A 12,570-nucleotide genomic window follows, 5' to 3' on the forward strand; every position below is an offset into this window, starting at 1 on the left:
CACGCAATTCATTTTGTCCCACCTAAAAGGACACACCCTTCTTGCGGCCATCGGGACCTGGGCATTACTAACACGCTGCCACTCTCTGGGCAAACTGCCAAAGGAACCGGGGGCCCGTGAACATTTACACTGCCGCAAGCATACGCTGACTTGGACGTTGACAGACTGCGCGCGAGCCCAGGACTCCTTTCTTTTCCTTGACACATAACAGGGGAGAGCGCGAACGCAGCCCACCACTACCACAAATTATGCAGTCGAGATTCCCACATTTGGGGAATTCGCAGGGGTCCGCACAACCGGAGTGCAATGGCTAAGCCTCGCCTGGGTGAACCACTTCTTGATCATGGTATTCCCCTGCAGGTAAGTATGAGTTGAAAGTGTCAGAGACAGGGTGGTCGGTCCCAGACACAGCACTCTGGCTGAGGGTGCCTACAACGCATAATCCCAGAGGTCAGAGTCTTTCTGTCTCTGAAAAAGCAAACACGTCCGCGGAAAGCCTAAACCCAAGCATGCTAGCAATGGAAGCATGCCTGGGGGACATTTCTTCCACAAGAAAGAACAATCTCAGAGAGGCCAACACGCAATTCATTTGTCCTTTCTTTTCCTTTGACATAATAACAGGGGAGAGCGCGAACGCAGTCCCCACTACCACAAATTATGCAGTCGAGATGCCCACATTTGGGGAATTCGCAGTGTCTTTCTGTCTCTGAAAAAGCAAACACATCCGCGTAAAGGCCTAAAACCTAAGCATGCTAGCAATGGAAGCATGCCTGGAGGACATTTCTTGCACAAAGAAAGAACAATCTCAGAGAGGCCAACACGCAATTCATTTTGTCCCACCTAAAAGGACACACCCCTTCTTGCGGCCATCGGGACCCTGGGCATTACTCAACACGCTGCCACTCTGGGCAAACTGCCAAAGGAACCGGGGGCCCGTGAACATTTACACTGCCGCAAGCATACGCTGACTTGGACGTTGACAGACTGCGCGCGCAGCCCAGGACTCCTTTCTTTTCCTTTGACACAATAACAGGGGAGAGCGCGAACGCAGTCCCCACTACCACAAATTATGCAGTCGAGATTCCCACATTGGGGAATTCGCAGGGGTCAGCACAACCGGAGTGCAATGGCTAAGCCTCGCCCTGGGTGAACCACCTTCTTGATCATGGTATCTCCCCTGCCAGGTAAGTATGAGTTGAAAGTGTCAGAGACAGGGTGGTCGGTCCCAGACACAGCACTCTGGCTGAGGGTGCCTACAACGCATAATCCCAGAGGTCAGAGTCTTTCTGTCTCTGAAAAAGCAAACACGTCCGCGGAAAAGCCTAAAACCCAAGCATGCTAGCAATGGAAGCATGCCTGGGGGACATTTCTTCCACAAAGAAAGAACAATCTCAGAGAGGCCAACACGCAATTCATTTGTCCTTTCTTTTCCTTTGACATAATAACAGGGGAGAGCGCGAACGCAGTCCCCCACTACCACAAATTATGCAGTCGAGATGCCCACATTTGGGGAATTCGCAGTGTCTTTCTGTCTCTGAAAAAGCAAACACATCCGCGTAAAGGCCTAAAACCTAAGCATGCTAGCAATGGAAGCATGCCTGGAGGACATTTCTTGCACAAAGAAAGAACAATCTCAGAGAGGCCAACACGCAATTCATTTTGTCCCACCTAAAAGGACACACCCCTTCTTGCGGCCATCGGGACCCTGGGCATTACTCAACACGCTGCCACTCTCTGGGCAAACTGCCAAAGGAACCGGGGGCCCGTGAACATTTACACTGCCGCAAGCATACGCTGACTTGGACGTTGACAGACTGCGCGCGCAGCCCAGGACTCCTTTCTTTTCCTTTGACACAATAACAGGGGAGAGCGCGAACGCAGTCCCCCACTACCACAAATTATGCAGTCGAGATTCCCACATTTGGGGAATTCGCAGGGGTCAGCACAACCGGAGTGCAATGGCTAAGCCTCGCCCTGGGTGAACCACCTTCTTGATCATGGTATCTCCCCTGCCAGGTAAGTATGAGTTGAAAGTGTCAGAGACAGGGTGGTCGGTCCCAGACACAGCACTCTGGCTGAGGGTGCCTACAACGCATAATCCCAGAGGTCAGAGTCTTTCTGTCTCTGAAAAAGCAAACACGTCCGCGGAAAAGCCTAAAACCCAAGCATGCTAGCAATGGAAGCATGCCTGGGGGACATTTCTTCCACAAAGAAAGAACAATCTCAGAGAGGCCAACACGCAATTCATTTGTCCTTTCTTTTCCTTTGACATAATAACAGGGGAGAGCGCGAACGCAGTCCCCCACTACCACAAATTATGCAGTCGAGATGCCCACATTTGGGGAATTCGCAGTGTCTTTCTGTCTCTGAAAAAGCAAACACATCCGCGTAAAGGCCTAAAACCTAAGCATGCTAGCAATGGAAGCATGCCTGGAGGACATTTCTTGCACAAAGAAAGAACAATCTCAGAGAGGCCAACACGCAATTCATTTTGTCCCACCTAAAAGGACACACCCCCTTCTTGCGGCCATCGGGACCCTGGGCATTACTCAACACGCTGCCACTCTCTGGGCAAACTGCCAAAGGAACCGGGGGCCCGTGAACATTTACACTGCCGCAAGCATACGCTGACTTGGACGTTGACAGACTGCGCGCGCAGCCCAGGACTCCTTTCTTTTCCTTTGACACAATAACAGGGGAGAGCGCGAACGCAGTCCCCCACTACCACAAATTATGCAGTCGAGATTCCCACATTTGGGGAATTCGCAGGGGTCAGCACAACCGGAGTGCAATGGCTAAGCCTCGCCCTGGGTGAACCACCTTCTTGATCATGGTATCTCCCTGCCAGGTAAGTATGAGTTGAAAGTGTCAGAGACAGGGTGGTCGGTCCCAGACACAGCACTCTGGCTGAGGGTGCCTACAACGCATAATCCCAGAGGTCAGAGTCTTTCTGTCTCTGAAAAAGCAAACACGTCCGCGGAAAAGCCTAAAACCCAAGCATGCTAGCAATGGAAGCATGCCTGGGGGACATTTCTTCCACAAAGAAAGAACAATCTCAGAGAGGCCAACACGCAATTCATTTGTCCTTTCTTTTCCTTTGACATAATAACAGGGGAGAGCGCGAACGCAGTCCCCCACTACCACAAATTATGCAGTCGAGATGCCCACATTTGGGGAATTCGCAGTGTCTTTCTGTCTCTGAAAAAGCAAACACATCCGCGTAAAGGCCTAAAACCTAAGCATGCTAGCAATGGAAGCATGCCTGGAGGACATTTCTTGCACAAAGAAAGAACAATCTCAGAGAGGCCAACACGCAATTCATTTTGTCCCACCTAAAAGGACACACCCCTTCTTGCGGCCATCGGGACCCTGGGCATTACTCAACACGCTGCCACTCTCTGGGCAAACTGCCAAAGGAACCGGGGGCCCGTGAACATTTACACTGCCGCAAGCATACGCTGACTTGGACGTTGACAGACTGCGCGCGCAGCCCAGGACTCCTTTCTTTTCCTTTGACACAATAACAGGGGAGAGCGCGAACGCAGTCCCCCACTACCACAAATTATGCAGTCGAGATTCCCACATTTGGGGAATTCGCAGGGGTCAGCACAACCGGAGTGCAATGGCTAAGCCTCGCCCTGGGTGAACCACCTTCTTGATCATGGTATCTCCCTGCCAGGTAAGTATGAGTTGAAAGTGTCAGAGACAGGGTGGTCGGTCCCAGACACAGCACTCTGGCTGAGGGTGCCTACAACGCATAATCCCAGAGGTCAGAGTCTTTCTGTCTCTGAAAAAGCAAACACGTCCGCGGAAAAGCCTAAAACCCAAGCATGCTAGCAATGGAAGCATGCCTGGGGGACATTTCTTCCACAAAGAAAGAACAATCTCAGAGAGGCCAACACGCAATTCATTTGTCCTTTCTTTTCCTTTGACATAATAACAGGGGAGAGCGCGAACGCAGTCCCCCACTACCACAAATTATGCAGTCGAGATGCCCACATTTGGGGAATTCGCAGTGTCTTTCTGTCTCTGAAAAAGCAAACACATCCGCGTAAAGGCCTAAAACCTAAGCATGCTAGCAATGGAAGCATGCCTGGAGGACATTTCTTGCACAAAGAAAGAACAATCTCAGAGAGGCCAACACGCAATTCATTTTGTCCCACCTAAAAGGACACACCCCCTTCTTGCGGCCATCGGGACCTGGGCATTACTCAACACGCTGCCACTCTCTGGGCAAACTGCCAAAGGAACCGGGGGCCCGTGAACATTTACACTGCCGCAACCATACGCTGACTTGGACGTTGACAGACTGCGCGCGCAGCCCAGGACTCCTTTCTTTTCCTTTGACACAATAACAGGGGAGCGCGCGAACGCAGTCCCCCACTACCACAAATTATGCAGTCGAGATTCCCACATTTGGGGAATTCGCAGGGGTCAGTACAACCGGAGTGCAATGGCTAAGCCTCGCCCTGGGTGAACCACCTTCTTGATCATGGTATCTCCCCTGCCAGGTAAGTATGAGTTGAAAGTGTCAGAGACAGGGTGGTCGGTCCCAGACACAGCACTCTGGCTGAGGGTGCCTACAACGCATAATCCCAGAGGTCAGAGTCTTTCTGTCTCTGAAAAAGCAAACACGTCCGCGGAAAAGCCTAAAACCCAAGCATGCTAGCAATGGAAGCATGCCTGGGGGACATTTCTTCCACAAAGAAAGAACAATCTCAGAGAGGCCAACACGCAATTCATTTGTCCTTTCTTTTCCTTGACATAATAACAGGGGAGAGCGCGAACGCAGTCCCCCACTACCACAAATTATGCAGTCGAGATGCCCACATTTGGGGAATTCGCAGTGTCTTTCTGTCTCTGAAAAAGCAAACACATCCGCGTAAAGGCCTAAAACCTAAGCATGCTAGCAATGGAAGCATGCCTGGAGGACATTTCTTGCACAAAGAAAGAACAATCTCAGAGAGGCCAACACGCAATTCATTTTGTCCCACCTAAAAGGACACACCCCCTTCTTGCGGCCATCGGGACCCTGGGCATTACTCAACACGCTGCCACTCTCTGGGCAAACTGCCAAAGGAACCGGGGGCCCGTGAACATTTACACTGCCGCAAGCATACGCTGACTTGGACGTTGACAGACTGCGCGCGCAGCCCAGGACTCCTTTCTTTTCCTTTGACACAATAACAGGGGAGAGCGCGAACGCAGTCCCCACTACCACAAATTATGCAGTCGAGATTCCCACATTTGGGGAATTCGCAGGGGTCAGTACAACCGGAGTGCAATGGCTAAGCCTCGCCCTGGGTGAACCACCTTCTTGATCATGGTATCTCCCCTGCCAGGTAAGTATGAGTTGAAAGTGTCAGAGACAGGGTGGTCGGTCCCAGACACAGCACTCTGGCTGAGGGTGCCTACAACGCATAATCCCAGAGGTCAGAGTCTTTCTGTCTCTGAAAAAGCAAACACGTCCGCGGAAAAGCCTAAAACCCAAGCATGCTAGCAATGGAAGCATGCCTGGGGGACATTTCTTCCACAAAGAAAGAACAATCTCAGAGAGGCCAACACGCAATTCATTTGTCCTTTCTTTTCCTTTGACATAATAACAGGGGAGAGCGCGAACGCAGTCCCCCACTACCACAAATTATGCAGTCGAGATGCCCACATTTGGGGAATTCGCAGTGTCTTTCTGTCTCTGAAAAAGCAAACACATCCGCGTAAAGGCCTAAAACCTAAGCATGCTAGCAATGGAAGCATGCCTGGAGGACATTTCTTGCACAAAGAAAGAACAATCTCAGAGAGGCCAACACGCAATTCATTTTGTCCCACCTAAAAGGACACACCCCTTCTTGCGGCCATCGGGACCCTGGGCATTACTCAACACGCTGCCACTCTGGGCAAACTGCCAAAGGAACCGGGGGCCCGTGAACATTTACACTGCCGCAACCATACGCTGACTTGGACGTTGACAGACGCGCGCAGCCCAGGACTCCTTTCTTTTCCTTTGACACAATAACAGGGAAGAGCGTGAACGCAGTCCCCCACTACCACAAATTATGCAGTCGAGATTCCCACATTTGGGGAATTCGCAGGGGTCAGCACAACCGGAGTGCAATGGCTAAGCCTCGCCCTGGGTGAACCACCTTCTTGATCATGGTATCTCCCTGCCAGGTAAGTATGAGTTGAAAGTGTCAGAGACAGGGTGGTCGGTCCCAGACACAGCACTCTGGCTGAGGGTGCCTACAACGCATAATCCCAGAGGTCAGAGTCTTTCTGTCTCTGAAAAAGCAAACACGTCCGTGGAAAAGCCTAAAACCCAACATGCTAGCAATGGAAGCATGCCTGGGGGACATTTCTTCCACAAAGAAAGAACAATCTCAGAGAGGCCAACACGCAATTCATTTGTCCTTTCTTTTCCTTTGACATAATAACAGGGGAGAGCGCGAACGCAGTCCCCACTACCACAAATTATGCAGTCGAGATGCCCACATTTGGGGAATTCGCAGTGTCTTTCTGTCTCTGAAAAAGCAAACACATCCGCGTAAAGGCCTAAAACCTAAGCATGCTAGCAATGGAAGCATGCCTGGAGGACATTTCTTGCACAAAGAAAGAACAATCTCAGAGAGGCCAACACGCAATTCATTTTGTCCCACCTAAAAGGACACACCCCCTTCTTGCGGCCATCGGGACCCTGGGCATTACTCAACACGCTGCCACTCTCTGGGCAAACTGCCAAAGGAACCGGGGGCCCGTGAACATTTACACTGCCGCAAGCATACGCTGACTTGGACGTTGACAGACTGCGCGCGCAGCCCAGGACGCCTTTCTTTTCCTTTGACACAATAACAGGGGAGAGCGCGAACGCAGTCCCCCACTACCACAAATTATGCAGTCGAGATTCCCACATTTGGGGAATTCGCAGGGGTCAGCACAACCGGAGTGCAATGGCTAAGCCTCGCCCTGGGTGAACCACCTTCTTGATCATGGTATCTCCCCTGCCAGGTAAGTATGAGTTGAAAGTGTCAGAGACAGGGTGGTCGGTCCCAGACACAGCACTCTGGCTGAGGGTGCCTACAACGCATAATCCCAGAGGTCAGAGTCTTTCTGTCTCTGAAAAAGCAACACGTCCGCGGAAAAGCCTAAAACCCAAGCATGCTAGCAATGGAAGCATGCCTGGGGGACATTTCTTCCACAAAGAAAGAACAATCTCAGAGAGGCCAACACGCAATTCATTTGTCCTTTCTTTTCCTTTGACATAATAACAGGGGAGAGCGCGAACGCAGTCCCCCACTACCACAAATTATGCAGTCGAGATTCCCACATTTGGGGAATTCGCAGGGGTCAGCACAACCGGAGTGCAATGGCTAAGCCTCGCCCTGGGTGAACCACCTTCTTGATCATGGTATCTCCCCTGCCAGGTAAGTATGAGTTGAAAGTGTCAGAGACAGGGTGGTCGGTCCCAGACACAGCACTCTGGCTGAGGGTGCCTACAACGAATAATCCCAGAGGTCAGAGTCTTCTGTCTCTGAAAAAGCAAACACGTCCGTGGAAAAGCCTAAAACCCAAGCATGCTAGCAATGGAAGCATGCCTGGGGGACATTTCTTCCACAAAGAAAGAACAATCTCAGAGAGGCCAACACGCAATTCATTTGTCCTTTCTTTTCCTTTGACATAATAACAGGGGAGAGCGCGAACGCAGTCCCCCACTACCACAAATTATGCAGTCGAGATGCCCACATTTGGGGAATTCGCAGTGTCTTTCTGTCTCTGAAAAAGCAAACACATCCGCGTAAAGGCCTAAAACCTAAGCATGCTAGCAATGGAAGCATGCCTGGAGGACATTTCTTGCACAAAGAAAGAACAATCTCAGAGAGGCCAACACGCAATTCATTTTGTCCCACCTAAAAGGACACACCCCCTTCTTGCGGCCATCGGGACCCTGGGCATTACTCAACACGCTGCCACTCTCTGGGCAAACTGCCAAAGGAACCGGGGGCCCGTGAACATTTACACTGCCACAAGCATACGCTGACTTGGACGTTGAAAGACTGCGCGCGCAGCCCAGGACTCCTTTCTTTTCCTTTGACACAATAACAGGGGAGAGCGCGAACGCAGTCCCCCACTACCACAAATTATGCAGTCGAGATTCCCACATTTGGGGAATTCGCAGGGGTCAGCACAACCGGAGTGCAATGGCTAAGCCTCGCCCTGGGTGAACCACCTTCTTGATCATGGTATCTCCCCTGCCAGGTAAGTATGAGTTGAAAGTGTCAGAGACAGGGTGGTCGGTCCCAGACACAGCACTCTGGCTGAGGGTGCCTACAACGCATAATCCCAGAGGTCAGAGTCTTTCTGTCTCTGAAAAAGCAAACACGTCCGCGGAAAAGCCTAAAACCCAAGCATGCTAGCAATGGAAGCATGCCTGGGGGACATTTCTTCCACAAAGAAAGAACAATCTCAGAGAGGCCAACACGCAATTCATTTGTCCTTTCTTTTCCTTTGACATAATAACAGGGGAGAGCGCGAACGCAGTCCCCCACTACCACAAATTATGCAGTCGAGATGCCCACATTTGGGGAATTCGCAGTGTCTTTCTGTCTCTGAAAAAGCAAACACATCCGCGTAAAGGCCTAAAACCTAAGCATGCTAGCAATGGAAGCATGCCTGGAGGACATTTCTTGCACAAAGAAAGAACAATCTCAGAGAGGCCAACACGCAATTCATTTTGTCCCACCTAAAAGGACACACCCCTTCTTGCGGCCATCGGGACCCTGGGCATTACTCAACACGCTGCCACTCTCTGGGCAAACTGCCAAAGGAACCGGGGGCCCGTGAACATTTACACTGCCGCAACCATACGCTGACTTGGACGTTGACAGACTGCGCGCGCAGCCCAGGACTCCTTTCTTTTCCTTTGACACAATAACAGGGAAGAGCGTGAACGCAGTCCCCCACTACCACAAATTATGCAGTCGAGATTCCCACATTTGGGGAATTCGCAGGGGTCAGCACAACCGGAGTGCAATGGCTAAGCCTCGCCCTGGGTGAACCACCTTCTTGATCATGGTATCTCCCTGCCAGGTAAGTATGAGTTGAAAGTGTCAGAGACAGGGTGGTCGGTCCCAGACACAGCACTCTGGCTGAGGGTGCCTACAACGCATAATCCCAGAGGTCAGAGTCTTTCTGTCTCTGAAAAAGCAAACACGTCCGTGGAAAAGCCTAAAACCCAACATGCTAGCAATGGAAGCATGCCTGGGGGACATTTCTTCCACAAAGAAAGAACAATCTCAGAGAGGCCAACACGCAATTCATTTGTCCTTTCTTTTCCTTTGACATAATAACAGGGGAGAGCGCGAACGCAGTCCCCCACTACCACAAATTATGCAGTCGAGATGCCCACATTTGGGGAATTCGCAGTGTCTTTCTGTCTCTGAAAAAGCAAACACATCCGCGTAAAGGCCTAAAACCTAAGCATGCTAGCAATGGAAGCATGCCTGGAGGACATTTCTTGCACAAAGAAAGAACAATCTCAGAGAGGCCAACACGCAATTCATTTTGTCCCACCTAAAAGGACACACCCCCTTCTTGCGGCCATCGGGACCCTGGGCATTACTCAACACGCTGCCACTCTCTGGGCAAACTGCCAAAGGAACCGGGGCCCGTGAACATTTACACTGCCACAAGCATACGCTGACTTGGACGTTGACAGACTGCGCGCGCAGCCCAGGACTCCTTTCTTTTCCTTTGACACAATAACAGGGGAGAGCGCGAACGCAGTCCCCCACTACCACAAATTATGCAGTCGAGATTCCCACATTTGGGGAATTCGCAGGGGTCAGCACAACCGGAGTGCAATGGCTAAGCCTCGCCCTGGGTGAACCACCTTCTTGATCATGGTATCTCCCCTGCCAGGTAAGTATGAGTTGAAAGTGTCAGAGACAGGGTGGTCGGTCCCAGACACAGCACTCTGGCTGAGGGTGCCTACAACGCATAATCCCAGAGGTCAGAGTCTTTCTGTCTCTGAAAAAGCAAACACGTCCGCGGAAAAGCCTAAAACCCAAGCATGCTAGCAATGGAAGCATGCCTGGGGGACATTTCTTCCACAAAGAAAGAACAATCTCAGAGAGGCCAACACGCAATTCATTTGTCCTTTCTTTTCCTTTGACATAATAACAGGGGAGAGCGCGAACGCAGTCCCCCACTACCACAAATTATGCAGTCGAGATGCCCACATTTGGGGAATTCGCAGTGTCTTTCTGTCTCTGAAAAAGCAAACACATCCGCGTAAAGGCCTAAAACCTAAGCATGCTAGCAATGGAAGCATGCCTGGAGGACATTTCTTGCACAAAGAAAGAACAATCTCAGAGAGGCCAACACGCAATTCATTTTGTCCCACCTAAAAGGACACACCCCCTTCTTGCGGCCATCGGGACCCTGGGCATTACTCAACACGCTGCCACTCTCTGGGCAAACTGCCAAAGGAACCGGGGGCCCGTGAACATTTACACTGCCGCAACCATACGCTGACTTGGACGTTGACAGACTGCGCGCGCAGCCCAGGACTCCTTTCTTTTCCTTTGACACAATAACAGGGAAGAGCGTGAACGCAGTCCCCCACTACCACAAATTATGCAGTCGAGATTCCCACATTTGGGGAATTCGCAGGGGTCAGCACAACCGGAGTGCAATGGCTAAGCCTCGCCCTGGGTGAACCACCTTCTTGATCATGGTATCTCCCTTGCCAGGTAAGTATGAGTTGAAAGTGTCAGAGACAGGGTGGTCGGTCCCAGACACAGCACTCTGGCTGAGGGTGCCTACAACGCATAATCCCAGAGGTCAGAGTCTTTCTGTCTCTGAAAAAGCAAACACGTCCGTGGAAAAGCCTAAAACCCAAACATGCTAGCAATGGAAGCATGCCTGGGGGACATTTCTTCCACAAAGAAAGAACAATCTCAGAGAGGCCAACACGCAATTCATTTGTCCTTTCTTTTCCTTTGACATAATAACAGGGGAGAGCGCGAACGCAGTCCCCCACTACCACAAATTATGCAGTCGAGATGCCCACATTTGGGGAATTCGCAGTGTCTTTCTGTCTCTGAAAAAGCAAACACATCCGCGTAAAGGCCTAAAACCTAAGCATGCTAGCAATGGAAGCATGCCTGGAGGACATTTCTTGCACAAAGAAAGAACAATCTCAGAGAGGCCAACACGCAATTCATTTTGTCCCACCTAAAAGGACACACCCCCTTCTTGCGGCCATCGGGACCCTGGGCATTACTCAACACGCTGCCACTCTCTGGGCAAACTGCCAAAGGAACCGGGGCCCGTGAACATTTACACTGCCACAAGCATACGCTGACTTGGACGTTGACAGACTGCGCGCGCAGCCCAGGACTCCTTTCTTTTCCTTTGACACAATAACAGGGGAGAGCGCGAACGCAGTCCCCCACTACCACAAATTATGCAGTCGAGATTCCCACATTTGGGGAATTCGCAGGGGTCAGCACAACCGGAGTGCAATGGCTAAGCCTCGCCCTGGGTGAACCACCTTCTTGATCATGGTATCTCCCCTGCCAGGTAAGTATGAGTTGAAAGTGTCAGAGACAGGGTGGTCGGTCCCAGACACAGCACTCTGGCTGAGGGTGCCTACAACGCATAATCCCAGAGGTCAGAGTCTTTCTGTCTCTGAAAAAGCAAACACGTCCGCGGAAAAGCCTAAAACCCAAGCATGCTAGCAATGGAAGCATGCCTGGGGGACATTTCTTCCACAAAGAAAGAACAATCTCAGAGAGGCCAACACGCAATTCATTTGTCCTTTCTTTTCCTTTGACATAATAACAGGGGAGAGCGCGAACGCAGTCCCCCACTACCACAAATTATGCAGTCGAGATGCCCACATTTGGGGAATTCGCAGTGTCTTTCTGTCTGAAAAAAGCAAACACATCCGCGTAAAGGCCTAAAACCTAAGCATGCTAGCAATGGAAGCATGCCTGGAGGACATTTCTTGCACAAAGAAAGAACAATCTCAGAGAGGCCAACACGCAATTCATTTTGTCCCACCTAAAAGGACACACCCCTTCTTGCGGCCATCGGGACCCTGGGCATTACTCAACACGCTGCCACTCTCTGGGCAAACTGCCAAAGGAACCGGGGGCCCGTGAACATTTACACTGCCGCAACCATACGCTGACTTGGACGTTGACAGACTGCGCGCGCAGCCCAGGACTCCTTTCTTTTCCTTTGACACAATAACAGGGAGAGCGTGAACGCAGTCCCCCACTACCACAAATTATGCAGTCGAGATTCCCACATTTGGGGAATTCGCAGGGGTCAGCACAACCGGAGTGCAATGGCTAAGCCTCGCCCTGGGTGAACCACCTTCTTGATCATGGTATCTCCCTGCCAGGTAAGTATGAGTTGAAAGTGTCAGAGACAGGGTGGTCGGTCCCAGACACAGCACTCTGGCTGAGGGTGCCTACAACGCATAATCCCAGAGGTCAGAGTCTTTCTGTCTCTGAAAAAGCAAACACGTCCGTGGAAAAGCCTAAAACCCAAGCATGCTAGCAATGGAAG

At 51.1% G+C, this 12,570-nt stretch overlaps 16 non-coding genes and 14 pseudogenes across 16 annotated transcripts; all 30 read right to left on the minus strand.

The window, feature by feature from the left end:
• Positions 1-208: 208 nt before the first annotated feature.
• Positions 209-368, minus strand: LOC119913640. Its single transcript, XR_005446599.1, has one exon. It is a non-coding gene; the product is annotated as a U1 spliceosomal RNA (small nuclear RNA).
• A 251-nt stretch (positions 369-619) lies between these two features.
• On the minus strand, positions 620-768 carry LOC119913735 (annotated as a pseudogene).
• A 263-nt stretch (positions 769-1,031) lies between these two features.
• LOC119913570 lies at positions 1,032-1,192 on the minus strand. Its single transcript, XR_005446532.1, has one exon. It is a non-coding gene; the product is annotated as a U1 spliceosomal RNA (small nuclear RNA).
• Positions 1,193-1,445: 253 nt separating this feature from the next.
• On the minus strand, positions 1,446-1,596 carry LOC119913665 (annotated as a pseudogene).
• A 264-nt stretch (positions 1,597-1,860) lies between these two features.
• LOC119913515 lies at positions 1,861-2,024 on the minus strand. The gene has a single exon (XR_005446479.1). It is a non-coding gene; the product is annotated as a U1 spliceosomal RNA (small nuclear RNA).
• Positions 2,025-2,277: 253 nt separating this feature from the next.
• On the minus strand, positions 2,278-2,428 carry LOC119913666 (annotated as a pseudogene).
• Positions 2,429-2,693: 265 nt separating this feature from the next.
• On the minus strand, positions 2,694-2,856 carry LOC119913584. Its single transcript, XR_005446546.1, has one exon. It is a non-coding gene; the product is annotated as a U1 spliceosomal RNA (small nuclear RNA).
• Positions 2,857-3,109: 253 nt separating this feature from the next.
• Positions 3,110-3,260, minus strand: LOC119913668 (annotated as a pseudogene).
• A 264-nt stretch (positions 3,261-3,524) lies between these two features.
• Positions 3,525-3,687, minus strand: LOC119913586. The gene has a single exon (XR_005446548.1). It is a non-coding gene; the product is annotated as a U1 spliceosomal RNA (small nuclear RNA).
• A 253-nt stretch (positions 3,688-3,940) lies between these two features.
• On the minus strand, positions 3,941-4,091 carry LOC119913669 (annotated as a pseudogene).
• Positions 4,092-4,355: 264 nt separating this feature from the next.
• On the minus strand, positions 4,356-4,519 carry LOC119913550. Its single transcript, XR_005446512.1, has one exon. It is a non-coding gene; the product is annotated as a U1 spliceosomal RNA (small nuclear RNA).
• A 252-nt stretch (positions 4,520-4,771) lies between these two features.
• On the minus strand, positions 4,772-4,922 carry LOC119913671 (annotated as a pseudogene).
• Positions 4,923-5,188: 266 nt separating this feature from the next.
• On the minus strand, positions 5,189-5,350 carry LOC119913565. Its single transcript, XR_005446527.1, has one exon. It is a non-coding gene; the product is annotated as a U1 spliceosomal RNA (small nuclear RNA).
• Positions 5,351-5,603: 253 nt separating this feature from the next.
• On the minus strand, positions 5,604-5,754 carry LOC119913672 (annotated as a pseudogene).
• Positions 5,755-6,013: 259 nt separating this feature from the next.
• LOC119913603 lies at positions 6,014-6,176 on the minus strand. The gene has a single exon (XR_005446564.1). It is a non-coding gene; the product is annotated as a U1 spliceosomal RNA (small nuclear RNA).
• A 253-nt stretch (positions 6,177-6,429) lies between these two features.
• LOC119913736 lies at positions 6,430-6,578 on the minus strand (annotated as a pseudogene).
• A 265-nt stretch (positions 6,579-6,843) lies between these two features.
• On the minus strand, positions 6,844-7,007 carry LOC119913517. Its single transcript, XR_005446481.1, has one exon. It is a non-coding gene; the product is annotated as a U1 spliceosomal RNA (small nuclear RNA).
• A 252-nt stretch (positions 7,008-7,259) lies between these two features.
• LOC119913518 lies at positions 7,260-7,423 on the minus strand. Its single transcript, XR_005446482.1, has one exon. It is a non-coding gene; the product is annotated as a U1 spliceosomal RNA (small nuclear RNA).
• Positions 7,424-7,675: 252 nt separating this feature from the next.
• LOC119913673 lies at positions 7,676-7,826 on the minus strand (annotated as a pseudogene).
• Positions 7,827-8,091: 265 nt separating this feature from the next.
• LOC119913519 lies at positions 8,092-8,255 on the minus strand. Its single transcript, XR_005446483.1, has one exon. It is a non-coding gene; the product is annotated as a U1 spliceosomal RNA (small nuclear RNA).
• A 253-nt stretch (positions 8,256-8,508) lies between these two features.
• On the minus strand, positions 8,509-8,659 carry LOC119913674 (annotated as a pseudogene).
• Positions 8,660-8,923: 264 nt separating this feature from the next.
• On the minus strand, positions 8,924-9,086 carry LOC119913604. The gene has a single exon (XR_005446565.1). It is a non-coding gene; the product is annotated as a U1 spliceosomal RNA (small nuclear RNA).
• Positions 9,087-9,338: 252 nt separating this feature from the next.
• LOC119913675 lies at positions 9,339-9,489 on the minus strand (annotated as a pseudogene).
• A 264-nt stretch (positions 9,490-9,753) lies between these two features.
• On the minus strand, positions 9,754-9,917 carry LOC119913520. Its single transcript, XR_005446484.1, has one exon. It is a non-coding gene; the product is annotated as a U1 spliceosomal RNA (small nuclear RNA).
• A 253-nt stretch (positions 9,918-10,170) lies between these two features.
• On the minus strand, positions 10,171-10,321 carry LOC119913676 (annotated as a pseudogene).
• A 265-nt stretch (positions 10,322-10,586) lies between these two features.
• On the minus strand, positions 10,587-10,750 carry LOC119913593. Its single transcript, XR_005446555.1, has one exon. It is a non-coding gene; the product is annotated as a U1 spliceosomal RNA (small nuclear RNA).
• Positions 10,751-11,003: 253 nt separating this feature from the next.
• LOC119913677 lies at positions 11,004-11,154 on the minus strand (annotated as a pseudogene).
• Positions 11,155-11,418: 264 nt separating this feature from the next.
• LOC119913521 lies at positions 11,419-11,582 on the minus strand. The gene has a single exon (XR_005446485.1). It is a non-coding gene; the product is annotated as a U1 spliceosomal RNA (small nuclear RNA).
• A 253-nt stretch (positions 11,583-11,835) lies between these two features.
• On the minus strand, positions 11,836-11,985 carry LOC119913654 (annotated as a pseudogene).
• A 263-nt stretch (positions 11,986-12,248) lies between these two features.
• On the minus strand, positions 12,249-12,411 carry LOC119913605. Its single transcript, XR_005446566.1, has one exon. It is a non-coding gene; the product is annotated as a U1 spliceosomal RNA (small nuclear RNA).
• Between the last annotated feature and the right edge of the window lie 159 nt (positions 12,412-12,570).

This window comes from Micropterus salmoides, unplaced genomic scaffold, assembly GCF_014851395.1.
Source record: "Micropterus salmoides isolate LMB-PRFRI ecotype aquatic unplaced genomic scaffold, ASM1485139v1 Ms_hic_scaffold_2, whole genome shotgun sequence".
Lineage (NCBI taxonomy): Eukaryota > Metazoa > Chordata > Actinopteri > Centrarchiformes > Centrarchidae > Micropterus > Micropterus salmoides.